The sequence below is a fragment of the Henckelia pumila genome, chromosome 2 (genome assembly GCF_033568475.1).
Source record: "Henckelia pumila isolate YLH828 chromosome 2, ASM3356847v2, whole genome shotgun sequence".
Classification (NCBI taxonomy): domain Eukaryota; kingdom Viridiplantae; phylum Streptophyta; class Magnoliopsida; order Lamiales; family Gesneriaceae; genus Henckelia; species Henckelia pumila.
In genome coordinates this window covers 91,330,239-91,347,122 of record NC_133121.1, presented here as the reverse complement: position 1 = coordinate 91,347,122, position 16,884 = coordinate 91,330,239, and positions in this window count along the sequence as shown.

The window sequence follows — 16,884 nt, the reverse complement described above, 5'->3', positions numbered from 1 at the left end:
CATTTGCTCTAAGTGTGGCTGATATGATGGTTTTGGAAGAACCAACCACCTATGAGGAGGCCATAAAGAGTAATGACAGTGCTCAATGGTTGAAAGCCATGAAAGAGGAATTCAGATCCTTAATAAAAAATAACACATGGATGTTAGTTGACAAACCAAAAGATAAGAGAGTAATAGGCTGTAAATGGGTATTCAAAAGAAAACCTGGAGTTCTAGGGGTTGAAGGGCCAAAGTTCAAGGCTAGATTGGTGGCAAAGGGATTCTCACAGGTTGAAGGAATTGATTATCATGAGGTTTTCTCACCAGTGATAAAGCATTCATCCATTCGCATCTTACTTGCAATCACAGCAATGCAAGACTTGGAGCTTGAGCAGTTAGATGTTAAAACAACATTCTTACATGGGAATCTTGAAGAAAATATCTTGATGACTCAACCAAAAGGTTTTGAGATTGACCCTCAAGCTGGAAAAGTTTGCCTGCTGCAGAAGTTCCTTTATGGGCTAAAGCAATCCCCTAGGCAGTGGTATAAACGGTTTGATGACTTCATGTTACAGCAGAGATACATGAGATCGAAGTATGACAACTATGTGTACTACATGAAGTTACAAAATCAGTCTTTCATCTACCTGTTGATTTATGTTGATGACATGCTCATAGCATGTAAAGACTTTAAGGAAATTCAGAAGCTTAAGCATCAACTTAATATTGAATTTGAGATGAAAGACCTTGGGGCAGCCAAACAAATTTTAGGAGTTGAGATAAGAAGAGATAGAAAGATGAGAACTCTGACCTTGTCACAAGAAAGGTACATAAATAAGGTTCAAAGTCTCTTCAAGATGGCAGAAGCTAAGACAATAAGCACTCCTATTGGTGCTCATTTCAAGTTGATGGCTGTACAGCAAGATCAAGAGGAACTAGAGGCAATTCACATGAAGAACATACCTTATTCTAATGCAGTAGGAAGTATTATGTATATGATGGTTTTTACTAGACCAGACATTACATATGGTTTGAGTCTTGTAAGTAGATTCATGAGTAAACCAAGTAGAGAGCATTGGAAGGCAGTACAATGGCTAATGAAGTACTTAAAGGGAACTTCAGAGCTGAAACTAAAATACTCAGATTCTGCTTCAAACATATGTGAGGTAACAGGATATTGTGACTCTGATTATGCGGCTGATCTAGACAAAAGAATATCAATTTTTGGATATATATTCACAGTTGGAGGCAATGTGGTGAGCTGGAAATCAAGCCTACAAAGTGTGGTTGCTTTATCAACTACTGAAGCAGAATACATTAGCCTAACTGAAGCTGTGAAGGAAGGTCTTTGGATTACTGGTTTTGTGGCAGAAATGGGATTTGAGCAGAAAGGTGTGACCATCTTTTGTGACTCACAAAGTGCAATACACTTGTCCAAGAATTCTGTCTTTCATGAAAGGACAAAACACATAGATGTTAGATTGCATTTTGTGAGGGGCGTTATATCAAAAGGTTTAGCTATAATCAAGAAGATTGATACATTGGTTAACCCTGCGGATATATTAACCAAAGTGGTACCTGTGAGCAAGCTCAATCAAGCATTGAGAATACTAAAGCTAGAGTAATCTGAACTAGCTTGTTTGATGGGATCATCTCATTGAGTTAACAGTAAGCAACCATAATCAGTCAAAGGTAGAGATTTGTGATGACTTGTGTTGACTTTAAATTAATTTGCTTTGGATGGCTAGGATCAATCCAAAGGTTAAAACTTTGATCTGATGGCTAGGATATAATCTTGGTTAGTTATGGCCGTTAGTTAGCTCAAAGTCGGTTTAAGGGGCTATAATCTGTGCATAAGGAATCATCACGATTAAGATCTATTATCTCTCTTCCATGTTTGATCTTGTTCTCTGAAGAACTTCAAAGGATATTTCCATCTGTAATTAAAGGATCATCTTCGAAGAGCAACTGAGGAGAGCTGGAACTTCGAAGATCATTCTTTTGGAATTCCTGGTTCTTGATTGCTATAAACGAAGTCTCTGTAATTTTAGCTTGAGGTTTATAGATTAGAATCGATTGTATTGAACTTGATTTGGTAGTTTACTAGTGAATTCATATGGGAAGATTCCCAGATCCTTGGATGTAGGATTGATCTCAATCCGAACCAAGTAATCTCTTGTGTTCTTGTGCTTTTATGTTTTCGGTTATACTTAGTGTTCATTGCGATTGCTGCTGCTGTGCGTGATATTTGTTTTCTGGTGTTCTGTGCTTCAACATATTTGTATTAGTAATGTGTACATAAGCAAGATGTTGTTTTAAGATTTAATCTACTGGTTTATTGTAAATAATGATCTATAATTGAAACTCATTGATTTGAAATTCATCCATCCAAACACAACCTAAGTAAAAATGAGTAAAATTTCTTAGTTCAAAATAAAAACCGGTACGTGTTACCCCAAGTCCCAACAAGTCGGCTCCATACCAAGTCCCCTAAAAATAGCATAGGAGAGCAATATCTCCTTTTTCTTCGATTTCCATTTTTGACTGAAGCAACTTCCCTGTGGACATAATGATTTAGGGAAAATTGCAAATTTAGTCCTGTATGTTTGTCACTTTGAGATTTTGGTCCTCTAAGTTTTCACATTTCAGTTTTAGTCCTGTATGTTTTGATTTTTGGCAATTTCGGTCCTTTTTATTAAAAAATGCTTACGTGGCACTGTACACGTCAGCTCCACATCAGCATTGAAATGGTGCCACATCAGCGCCACATCGGAAAAGGACTAAAATTGCCAAAAAAATAAAGATAGCGGACTAAAACTGAAATCTGAAAATTTAAAGGACTGAAATCGCAAAGTAACAAACATAAAGGACCAAAAAAGCAATTTTCCCTAATGATTTATTACCCTGAATTATGATGATATACCACATAAATAAATTATTTTGGAACTTTGTGTAAATTAGATTTTTGTTTTTTATTTGTAATCTTGAGTTGTGCTCTCTAATATAAGTGTTTCAGAATCGATGAGGTCTTGTTCCATGAAGTTGATAAGTATAATCTACCTTCGCCAGCCACATTACATTCTCCAAATTTCCTATTTTACATGAATCTTCAGCTTTGACGTGATTCATGTATAGCAAAAATCTCAGCACTTTCTCCATCTTGCATCCAATCCTTTGGAAGTTGGAACAATTTCTATTGCCACTTTTTGCATGATGGATGACTCCTCTCTGATGTTGGTATTTTTACCATATTCAATAGAAATGACATTATATCATGTAGAATGTGCAGAGCCATCACCAATTGAATGGATATCATTGAGGCGTGAGTACCTTCACCTCATTCCCAAACTCAATCCAATCAAGAACCTTCATATGAAAATTAGTCCCAACAGAACCCGTAGGATCCATGCATGTCGCATGATTTCATTGCAACTCTATCCTTGTCAACCATATCCACTTTCTCTCAAGGACTGAAATTTCAAAAGTATAGGAACAATGGTAGAAGAGCAAAGACAGTAATGTTCCTTGGTTCCTTCTCATCAATACTCTTGTTGGAAAATTGATCAAACATATGGTGGGACTTTATTGATGAACCAAGTTGCACTTCACTTAATGGTCCAAAAAAATCCTCATTGTCCGACATACCAAATTGTTTTTCTAATGCCAATAAAATCCTTTACGCATCCTCTCATACCAAACTATGACATCACCATCCAAATAAAAGAAGCAATTATTAAGCATTATGGATGTGGAGTATTATAAAAATCAAAGTACCTTTGTATCATTGATACCCATGCCGATGATGTTCACCAGAAAAACGTGAAGCTTCCAAACACATTGATTTCAATGGATTGTTATAATTCGAACATGTCATATGTGAGAGTATGTGCCCTGATCAATATTTAATTAGCATGTAGTTGGAATTAGTTAGCGTAAAAAATGAAAATGAGTTTAAAATTGTACTTTCGGGCCTACCGAAAATTTGTCCTGATCTTTGACATACTGGTGGAAACAAATAACTCAAAAACACTAATAATACGCTCTAATATAATACAAAGAGTCATCACACAAACCTACAGCCGCACTGGTCAAGACTAAAACACATGCAGAGCCAGCCAGACTCAATCACACAAAATAAATCCAACAACAAATCACGACGACATATATCTAGCGGGGCATATTTCCGAAAAATGTATAGACTCCATAAAGATATAACAATATATGGAACTCGACAATACAACTCAAAAACTCACTAGGCTCCACTGGTAGAAACTACACCAGTTGTCATGACATCACAAACAAAACCACAACAGCCTTAAAGGAGACAAGCCCCATTATGAAGATCAAATAAAGTACTAAGATCAAATACATCAAATATAAATGACATGTAAAATAACCAATGCAATGGTGCAATGCAAGTGAGGTACTAGAAAAATCTTGGATATCAAACCTGGATCCAACAAAACTATGATGTTAACATGCCCTTGGCTTTGATGTCTAAATAAATAGTAATCATCAAAGAGTGAACACTCATCTCATAAATAAAAGGATCACGACTCAAAATATAAATGCACGTTCAACAATGCAAATAATATTTTCTAGGATCATGAATCAATATGAATTCGTTACCTTTACTAGTCAACTAAAAAAATACCACAATAAATCTTACAAAACTCCAGATGTTTCATGATTATCCAAAACAAAGTTGAATTATTTTCCAACATTTCAAACTATACTATTATTAAAATTATTTCTAGCTTGCACTTCACCCAATTAATCTAACAATAACCGCACAACCATAGTTCCTTCAATATATCACACTAATAATTCGGTGATCTGCAACGATTGAACCTATAATATAACCCAATTAATAATTCAATATAATGCGATAAAATCAACGAAAACGAATTAATTTGGAATGGGTAAAATCTCGATACCCGGAAACCTATAAGACTCGAAGAAACATGCTGGAAAACGAGCTTAAAACACTGAGAGTTGAAGATAAAACTATATACTGAGACTGGAGTAGGGCTGTCTCGCAGTTATGCAACGACGTACTCGCCGAAAATCTTAAATCCTAGCTGGAAACAAACGGAAAGCTTCGGGCTTGACAAAACCAAGAATCTAGTAGGTTATAAACCAAGAGGCGTTCCATTCCAAAAAGGGTGGTGTAATCTTATGAGTTTATAAAACACTTTTTTTATTAGTTTAGTTTTCGATGTGAGACAATTGTAACAATTGTTATATATAAACCCAAGAGGTATTTCATTCCAGAAAGCTTGCATATTGGGTGGTGTAACATCATTGGTTTATAAGTCACTCTTTTATTAGTTTAATTAATTACCAATGTGGAACAATTCTAACATTGATAACCCCTTGAGAAGCCAACCTTTCAGTATTCGGTGCATGCACCCCAATCCAGATCTACAATGATCTGATGGTATCCCTTTCTTAGATCTCCTCTTCCGCTACGAGCCTATGACTCTCAATCAGAGCACCAATGTTATATTATAAACCCATGAAGGGTACCATCCTAAAAGACTGCCTATTGGGTGCTGTAACTTCATAGGTTTATAAACTACTTTTTTATTAGTTTAATAATTTCCAATATGGGACCATTGTAACATAATCTAAGCTTCAGGTCCAAGTTATAAGACCACAAAACAACTAGAGATCTGTGCAAAAATCGTTTGAAAAAGTAAAGAAGAACAACGCACAAAAATAGGTCGTGCTAGAGCTTCGGGTTGCACGAAATTGAGCTTCAAAGTTGATGGTTCATAGCTCAAAGTTTCATAAGCCCTCAAAAATTTTTGGTTTCTAGCCAAGGCGGGCGGCAAAAATGGTCGAAGAAAATGGAAGAAAAGAAAACATATGAAATAGATCGATGTACTTGTGAGAGAAGCTAGAGAAAGTTGCTATATACTGCACCAATTTCACGTCAAGGTTTCGTAGTTCAAGCTCAATACCTTTCATCAGATTGGTAATTGAAGGCTATGGTGTTATTTATTGATCAATATGACTTGATTTTCTTGCAAATTCGTTAGCTTGTGGAGAATGTCATCAAATTTTACCTTTGTTATGCCATCCTCCACGATTGAAGCTTCAAAAAAGCATTGAAAATTGAATTAGCGAGTCCTCAAGTGTGAGTCAACAAAAATCACCAAATGTTAGAGAACAAATTCAAGATGATCGATCTTTTATAGAACAAGAAAATATAAGAGAAGATAGTAAAGTAAATTAAGAGAAGGAGAAGAAGTTCATTCACATTCGTCCAAAGATAACTTGCATTGTAGTATTATTTATACATTTTCTTTATCTCACCTTAATAAACTGCTAACTCCATCTAACTTCTTCCTAAATATTACCCAAAAGAGTTCTATTGACATTTGGCTTCTCTTATTTTATGTTATTACTCCATTTTTTGTCGTATCATATTTGAAAGCTACAAGTCCGAAATATTTCATTGCAAGTCTCCATTTTAAGACATTGTAAGGAAAAAAAAGTATCTATCATTATGAAAAGGGCCGTTTTGGTGACCTAGCCAGGTCCACTTCCCATGGAGAGAGGGAAACCTGACCAAGAGGTCGAATAGCAAGACTCGTGAACCTGTGAATCTAAAGCTCTTTCGTATGTTCAAAGCCATGATATTCTGGAGGTCCTCGAGTTCAAAACTAATAACAAGATCGAGGTATTTGCTCGCCTCCTCGGAGATTTGAAAACTCTTCATCTTAGTCTCATGAACAGTCCATGCTCGCCCAGAATCCCCATTGGCGGATCCTCTTGAAATCATGTGAATCTTTCATCTTTCATCTTTCAACATCCATCTTTCATATTTCATCATCATCATCATCATCATCATCAATACGCCTTCTTTGTTGCTCAGGCTCTCGTGGGGCCTCCTGAGCTCTTGGAATGGCTATACCACTCGCACCTCCTCTTCGTGCCCACAAGGGGTTTGTACTTCAATCATGGGGCAAAAGTACTAGGTAGCATCGTTGGACCTCCGCCCCTTGAGTTTGATTAGGACCCGTCCACTCCCCCTTCTTCTCCATATACAATCTCACCCGTTTGAATTTATAGGGCCTTGTCCACCCTCATAGGCAAAAAAACATGAGGACGGAAAGACGGTTGACCGGCTAAATCGGTTTGATAAAAATCTACTGGCAAGCACACCAGGTCAAGTAATAGTAAAGTGGACTGAGAGTCCAAGTATCGATCCCACAGAGACTGCAGTCAATTCTCAAGAATTAATTATTTTACTTAATCTAGACAAAATAATAGAAGGATTTTGAATTAAATAAAATAAGAATATAAAATAAAAACTGATTAAGAAATAAGAATAAAAATAACTGAAGATAAAAATAATTAAGACTAAGACAACCAAGACACACGTAGGTACCGAACAAATCACGTAACATGTAGTCGATTCAGGACTCAGATTTAATTTTAATTCACGGGAATTCTCCTAATTTGTTCAAAGGTCTATTTCTAGAACAATCAAACCTATTCAAATATTGATGAACTAATCTTTCGTAATTCTAATCAAATTTGAATGCATTAAATATTTGTGAAAATTCAGTTTACACCTAAACCGCACACTGAAACCGAATTCTATTTCTAGTCGGTTTTACAATATGTTAATTATCAGAGTGATCAAAATCAAAACCTCCTCTGTACAAATTGGAATCGATTAACAAGCAAACAAATAACTGGCCAAGAAATTTGTAAGGCAAAGATAAATCTGATAATCAATAAACTCAATTCAACTCTAAAAAAATTCCAAACAAACATCCAAGTTTTTTACATAAATTTGTTCGGCCCAATCACGCCGTCTTGGTTGAAAATAAACTACTCAATAATTAAAAACAATAATTCAAAAATAAAAATAAAAAGAAGAAAAGAAAGAAGAAATCTTCTCTCCCAAGCCTTGTAGCCGCCTCCTCTTGCGTTGTCTGCGCTCTGGAGCTTTCGAAACCCTCAAAAATATGTTATATCCTCTATATATATGGTCCGGGACGCCTACCAGTTAATTTCCTCTCAAAATAAGGATTTTTCGGAATACATATGACCCCCGAACACGCGCGCGCGCGCAAGAGAAGCCTCGCGCGCGCGCAGAAGTTAAAAACAGAGATCTGATCACGAAACTCGCGCGCGCGCGAGCTTGATTCTCGCGCGCGCGCAGTACAAGTTTTCTGCACCGAGCGACGATTTTCAAAAATTCATATCTCAAGATCTAGCCGTCGGATTGAGCTGAAATTTGGACAGAAGCTTCAAAACATCGTGAACTTTAATCTGACTGGTAGAGATCGGATTTGGAGCTCTCTAAAATTAAATTTGATTTTTTGAACAAAGCTGGTCCGCAATTCACTTTTCAACAATATATTTTCCTACAAAATTAACCCAAGGAGTGAAATACACACACATGCACTAAAACACATAAAAACACATAAAAATAATATGAATGCACACAAAATAGACATAAAAATAACATGAAATAATGCATACAAAATGCACTTATCAACGGTCTAGCTTGGTCCTTTACTACTAGTTTATTTACCTCTATTTTTCTCTTTCCATTGTCTCCCCTCGTCCCAAGAAGCCCCTGGCATTCTTCTCGCCCATATTTGGGCGTCTTTCAAGTTCATGTACTTCTCAGCTCAGGCCCGAAGCTTATAATAATTATATGGGGGCTTTTTGACCAAAGATTTGAACAATTCGCCACCTCGGAGGCCTTGGGTAATAAAAGCTTTTGACCAATGCAGTCATGTTGAATTGTTAGATAAATTCTCTCAAGGAATTTTGAACCATCAGCATGACTTTATTGTACTTCCGGTGTCTCGCCCCGTTCTCTAGTGGCTCCTATTCCATTTGCAATTGTCTCACCTGAATCCCTTTCATGGCTTTTTCCATAGTTTGGGTGTTGAACTGGGTTAGTTGCACCAAGATCATTTCCCCACATTCATTTTCGGTGGTGATTCATTTCCTGTTCTGATCTTGACCCGTTTTCTCGAGTGACGTCTTCCTCTTCTTCCAGTCATTTCTATGTCTTGGCTCAAATTTCCCCATAGACGGCGCCAAGTGATGCTCCTGAGAATATGGGTCATATATTTTCCAATGATCATTGAATAAGATTCATGTTGTTAAGTCATGTGGTCTCTGAAAATAAGTCTAGACTACCTAGTCTCTTGAAATTGAAAGAATGAACGTTTAAAGAGGGATGGAGGTGTACTCCGACGTATCCCCTCCGACACTAGAGTCAAATACTCAAATATTGGGTAAAAATATGCGTTGAAAGTGAATACAAGATATATTAAACCAAAGTCCAGAACCAAACTTGGAATTTATAAGAATAATGTAATAATAAACTTGGAAAAATTTTGGGGTCAAAGCCATAGATTGAGAATTGTACCCCTGCAAGAGATATTCATAGAGATGGATATTTGGTTTGTCGCCTACTAGGAGGTCGTCTACTTCGGAGTTTGACTAATCGACCGACCTCGGGGCCTCCAAATGAGTCTCTTTCAATGACACAATATGTAATTACAAGAACAAAGATAAAAAAAATTGTCAGCGATTACATAAATATTACTATTATATATTTTGTAACATGAAATATTATATTGTCTTTAGGGTATCCGCATCCGTCAACGTTATAACACATGTCATCTCTTCAAAAGCATGGGGTTCACATGCCACATAATCATTATATTAACATTTTTTTTCACCCACATTTATTTTAACATTAACACTCATTATTTATGGGTTCCACTGTTCACTCAATTATCTTTATTTTTATTTTTATTTTATATTAAATAAATATATTTTCAATTTTAACTTACAATCTTTAAATGATTATTATTTTAAAAATATATTATTATTATTTTTAAATATTTATTACTTAAATTTATTTCTTCTTATTTCACGTGTCATTTATTTAAAATAAAAATTTTATTATATTGCAATTATAAATTTGAAATGAAACAATAATAAATAGAAAAAAAAAAACACACTTTCATAAAATTAAAACAACATATAATTTAAACGTTTTGAAATATATAAAATACTAATTCACGGATTGTTATTGTATTGTCCCCAAATATGCTCAACTAAGTCGGCGTGAAGTTGGTAATTCACTTGAGTGTCACGTAGTTCAGATTTGTCAGAATATAATCCTGAAATCCTCGGTTTGAGCCATGGACAGGTTGTGCGGGTTCATCACCTTCATCGTTGTACCAATTTGTCACGTGACCTCCCTCATCTTCAACAATCATATTATGCAAAATAATACATGCCAATATAGTTTGTTTTAACTTTTTCCTGTAATAATTACGAGCTGAACTACAGACAATCATCCATCGAGATTGGAGCATCCCAAATTCCCGTTCGACATCTTTTCTTGCAAACTCTTGTCTTTCTTTAAACAATTTTCTCTTGGAGTTCTCCGGGCAAGGAAAAGCCTTCACGAAAGTAGCTCATTCTAGATATATTCCATATGTTAGATAATACCTCTTTGTATATTCAGTGTCGTTCACCATGAAATTAATCTCTGTTGCATTTCCTTGCAAAATGTTATTGAATATGGGAGATTCGTATAGCACGTTAATATAATTACGTGAACCGACGAATCCAAAGAATGCATGTCATATCCACAAGTCTTGAGACACGACCTCTTGTAAATTGACATTTCCAAGTAATTGGACAATTTTTCCATTTTCATTGCATACAATCAAGGTTGCCCAATATTCCAGGAAAGCAGTGTCTCTCATCATGCATTTGAAGAAGACGTTGAACATCTTCAACATTTGGTCTTCTCAAGTACCGATCACCAAATAGTTCAACCATGTATTCACAGAACTTGAAAAGATACTTGATGGCAGTTGATTCACCTATACGTAGATACTCGTCAAGATGGTTGGCGGAGACTCCATAAGCCAATCGACGAATCACAACCGTGTATTTTTGTAGTGGTGACAAGCCTTTTTTTCGTGCAGCATCATCCCTCTGTTGAAAATACCATGAATTATTATCAAGTACATTCACTATGCGAAGAAATAACTCTCTTCGTATTTGAAATCATCTTTGAAATATTTGATCTGGATATACCGGGTTTGTATAGAAATAATCATTAAGGAGTCTCTCATACCCGGCTTCACGATTCTTTGGACGAACCTTATTCTCCGCCGGGTTTCGTTACTCCTTTGATATATGCGAAACATAAGTCGCCGGCTTTGTTGAAGTATCAATAAAATTAGTTCTTCACCCGGATCATAACCTTTGTCGTCGATTTCAACTTGGACTATGTTTTCACTTCTGGAGCTAGAACTTGAGCTAGAGTTGGTGGAATAATGAAACATTTTTTAGGAAACACGTTTTAGTATATGTGTTTGCGAAATGGTATGTTAGTAGAATGAATAATTGCATAGCACAAGGTGTCTATATATATTGTTCTTCTCATGCAGCGGTTAGTTTCCAACGGCTAATTTGAAACAGTTAGTTTCCAACGACTACTTTGCAACGACTAGTTTTCCACGGCTACTTTGCAACGGCCAGTTTCCAACGACTACTTTGCAACGGCTAGTTTTAAACGGATACTATGCAAATGGCTAGATTAAATTATTTAAAAATTGAATAATCGATAGAAGGATTACAGTAATTGAAAATCATATTAATCAAAAGGAGAAATGCATTAATTAAAAATTACATTAACAGAAAATGAAATAAAACTAGAAATTGAACGTTGAATACATATATTTGATATTTCATCTCTTCCTAATATCATGGGATATACATTCCTTCTCCTTTGTGATTTGTGAGGTGTATTTGTTCAAGATTTTGTACTCCAACTTCAATCGACGATTCCTAGCTTCAGATTTGGATAAGGTAGTTTTTGCCTTAATCTCCTCTACTTCGAGTTGTTTTTGTTTCATATCAACTTCGGACTTTTTACGCTTATACTTGTATACTCAGTAAACTTTGAAAAATATTATTGTAGTTTACTGTCATATTCTCCATGGTCGATTTGACTGTCTTTTTTTTTTATGCCTTCTTACCCATTAGACGAGCATCTTCTTCGTTTAGGTCTACACTCCCATCTTGGTTGGAGGACATGTTTCTTGCTCCTGACTCCGAGGTCCTCGCCTTCTTTGTGACAAAAAAGTGATCAGCGAACTGTGGAGTAAACATTGGACGACCTTTGACAATTCTCCACACATGCTCGAGATTAAATGCAACGCCATTATTTTCGTCGCGGTACACAAACCTCAATATATCTTCGTCACTGTAACCGTTTCGATATGAACTGTAAACACTATTGCAATTTTTTTTGAATGGATATACCTTCTTTTGGATTATATTGTGTCAATATTACCATATTAGATTCGCACTTTTGTTGTTTGAACCTAGGGGATGATTATCATTTTAGTAGATTGCAACACGTCTCTAAAAAGCGTCCGCCTTCTGATCATTATTGTCGATGATTGGGTCATCGCTAATAGTGACAAAAGATCTCGCTAAGACATCGTCTTCAACCTTTCTCTAACTTGACCGCTTTCTCGTACCCTCAGTGTTTGAATCCGCTTTTTATAAATTTTCCACCTCAATTGGGAAATTCATGGTCGGAAAGTTGAGTCTCCAGAATAGAAGTCGGAGTTGCGGGTTCACTTACTATCGGAGATGTAGAGAGCATACCAGTTGTTTTCGGGGTACCATATCCATGAACAACCGGCTGCGTGAAATATGGATGAATCATGTTTTACCAATATTTGGGTGTAGACAGTTGATATGGACCTCGGGGACGTTATTCGGATGATTCATAGAATTTCCAAAATCTTGGAAATTTTGAACATTTTGTTGAACAAACTGGATATTTAGAAATTTATGTGGATATTGTGAATATTGGTAATTTTTTGGAATTTGTGAATTTTGGAAAGATAAATATTCTTTCGGGATGTTTGTACAATTCACGAAATTTCTAAAAAATACCTATTATTTTCATCCATTTCGGATAGAAAATATGATTGTAGAAAAAAAAAAAAAATTTAGAATGTGAGAATAATATAAAGTAGAATTTGAGAGTGTAATATGATATAGGATAATGTGTTAGAATGAAAATATTTATACAATTGGTGAGTATTTATAGATGAATTTTTGGGGTTTTTTTTAATTAAACTAGCCATTGAAAATTTTAAGGATTTTTTTAATTAATTCAGATTTATTAAAATAAATTAAAGAAAATAAAATTAATTTAATATAAGAATTTTACCGTTTAAAAAAATAAAATAAAAAGGGATGCAGAAAGCATGGGGTGGCTGTCAGGTGCGTTCGACTGAGAGTTCAAAAAACATAATAAAAAACTGGATGAACGCGTTCAAAACTTTGAATGCCTTTATCTAGTTGGCAGCTGAGTGGGTATCATAATACCCACTCATAATGGTTTGAACACCAATTAGGTATTATAATACTCGCTTGTTCAAACTAATGTGGGTGCTCTTATGTCATATAATTTTTACAACTTGGATAAATTAATATAATATGAGTTAAAAAAATATTATTGCACATTTTGATCTTACTAGAATAAACTAAAAAATTTATTACAATTCAAAATAGTTCATGTTAGGTTTGGACAGTCTAAAATCACAGAAATACCAGAAAATTTTTTGAGTAAGTGTTATCTGTTAGTGTTGTCAACACTTCACGATAACACTGTGCAGCAGATTATTTAACTAATAGCAAAAGTAAACAATAACACAGATAATTATGCACAAGTATCAAGTACTTGCGCGATGCCTCATGGCGAAATAATCACTAGAAAAATAAAATCATTTTACAAAAACCAACTAGTGATTGTTTTATGAAAAACTATTTTTCTCAACAAATTGAAAAAATAAAAGACTTCTTAAAAACTAGTAAGAACTAGAATAAAACATCAATAGGAAGTACTAAGCCGAAAAACGAAAATCAAAGAAACAATTTCTGAACAATACTTCACTCGTGTGTTCTTCAGTGTTTCCAACACTACTCGGCAACACAGTGTAGTAGCGATGAACACTTCAGAAATTCTTCAACGATTGATCTTCAATACTTTAGAATTTCTGCAGTACTTTCTCTATGTATTTTGCTCTCTATATTTCACTCTCTTCTCTCTTGATTGTCTTCTTTGATCGATCCTATGCACTCCTTTAAATAGAACTTCAAATTGTTTCCATAAATAAGAACCTACATATCAGGGAAACAAAATATCATTAGATATTGAATATTTCGTATCAGATTTAATCAATATTACCAACTTTAACACTTGTCTAAGAAAGGCAAAACTCCAAAGATAGAAATCGAATGTAATAAGGAAATAATTTAAAAGACATGTGCACAACATGATCTTTCAAACTCCCCCTTTTTGTCTTTCTGGACAAAACACACAAACAAGTTCAAATAGCTCCCCCTATCTTTATGCAACTAATGCTCCCCCTGAATTTAAGCATCTCAGAAACAGTGTTGTGTGGTTGTATTGTCAACACCGACTCTCAACACACAAGATCAGAGTATCAGATAGTGCATTAGCATATCAGAGATTAATAAATATTTTCGAACTTAAAGCAAAATAACAAACTAATAGATAAGGATAAGAAAAATCTTAAAACCAAATATCTAAACAGCTTCCTCTTCAGCTTGATCAGCACTTGATCCTACTCCCCCTTTTTGTCCAGAGGGCCCTTGTAGTCCAAGTTTAAGCCTGTACTCAGCCATTAAGGCTTCATAATACTCGAGATCAGCTTTGGCTTGAGCAATTTTCTGTTCAGCATGAGCCATTTGAGAGTGAATAGCAGTAGCATTCAACATAATCTGAGCAGTGTTATGAACGGTCATAAGTGGAACTGACTCAGTGTTGGCAACACTGGGTACAACACCAGTCCATGGTAGATCAAGCTTCCTATTTCCTTTCAACAGTCCAGGTGCAATCTTGATAAGCTCTTCTCCTCCGATCAATTCTTCATCATCCTCTGGTTTGAAACCTTGAGATTCCAGCATACCATAGATCAAAGAAGGAAACGGAAAATTTGTTTCTTGCCAACCACCTTCTCTAAAGGTCATAATATTTTCAAACACCAAATTTCCAAAGTCCAAAGGTGCTTGAGTTCCAATAGCAAACAATGCAAGTGCTTGTGGCTTAGTTACCACGGTTGTATTGGTCGATGGCGTCCAATTCCTGATTGTAATCTTGTGAAGCACAAAAAAGAAAGAGGTAAGCTTTGCAGCTGACAACCTGTCTGGGTGCAGTGGAAATTTGTGAACCATGCCACCAGTGATCACCTTTGTGACTTGATCAATGTCTTCAGTAACTGCATCATCTTCGAAATCAGCAGTATTGTAGTGCTCATTGATCAAAACAGGAGTAAAATCATTCACCTTTCCCCTGATGTATATGTAGCTCAAATTCTTTATTTCTTAAAATTAAGAAATAGAAAATCGATACAAAGTGATTTAAATAAAGATTAGTGAATACAATCTCTAGATAATCCCTTGATTTTTCTCTTCAATGGCAATTTCTTGTGAAATGTGAATTTCTTGAGTGTTTGATCTTCTTGGAAGATGATTTGATATCTTGATAACGTTAATTCGATGGGTTCACACCTTGTTATCGAATTAACCTTCAAAATTTGGGAAGAACGCGATGAACTCCTTGAATCACGCCTTGAATTTTGTTGATCTTGAATTTGGTGAAGAACGAAATCTTCTTGGATTTGAATGAATTTAAATGTGTTTGAAGAATAACGCAATTAATTCCTTGAATCACGCCTTGATCTTCTTGAATTTAATGAATTTGATGAAGAACGCCTTGAATTTCGCCTTGATCTTCGTTGATTTCCTTGAACTTCTTGAAGATGACTTGAGAGAAAAATATTGAATTCTTCTACTCCTCTGCTTCTTTGTCTTCTGTGTTGTGTTTTTCTTCTTGATCATCTGCCTCCTATTTATAGGTGAAGGATGCAGAATGTTTCCATTTCCATTTGATGAGGTGTCGCAATTTGATTGGCTCCTCATGATTCATTTGGTGATTATTTTCCATTAATCACAATATTTGATTTTAAATACTAAAAATATTAGTATTTTCTTCCATTTGATTCAAGATTTGATTTGAAATACTAAAAATATTAGTATTTCATTCCATTTTTGTAAGATGCAATCTTGATTTAAAATCTTGATTTGATCACAAAATATATTAAAATATCAATTTAATTAACTATTTATTTTTTTTGTAGGAATTTAATTTCCTATAAATAAATAGTCAATTATTTTTTTTATTGATATTTAATATATATATTTCTTTTGGTATTTTCCATAAATTTAAGCTAGACAAATTTAATTGTCTACAAATGCCCCCTCGAGACTTATTCACAAATGTGTTTTTTTTTCCTAGTGAATAAGTAACGATAATTTACTTCCAAAACCACTTTATTTTATATTATATATATACACGTTTATATATATGGAAGAAAGAAAAAAAAAATAGATTCTATCCTCGAGGAAATCCATGCAGCACAAACAATCTCACACCGGCCCACGTGGGTGGATCTTGCATATTTCCCTTCAATAAAATTTTCTTCTTTACCAAGCAAGAAAAAAAATGGAAACTTTTATTTCTTCCATATGCATCTTCTTTGAATGGAATTTTTTTTTTTCCTTTTTATACATATCCCTCCTCTATAAAAAGGAGGAGCATGTAGGGCAAAAATTATATTCTTCGTAAGTACGAAAATTGTCTCCCAATTCTTTTTTTTCGTGTTTTTTTTGAGATGATGCTGCCATAACTTATGTCGTCTAATTTTCTGTGCAGGAGTGATCCTTGCAAACCGACCAATTCTTCAACGAAAGGCTAAGCAACACGAAATTGCCACATTGCAGATTCTC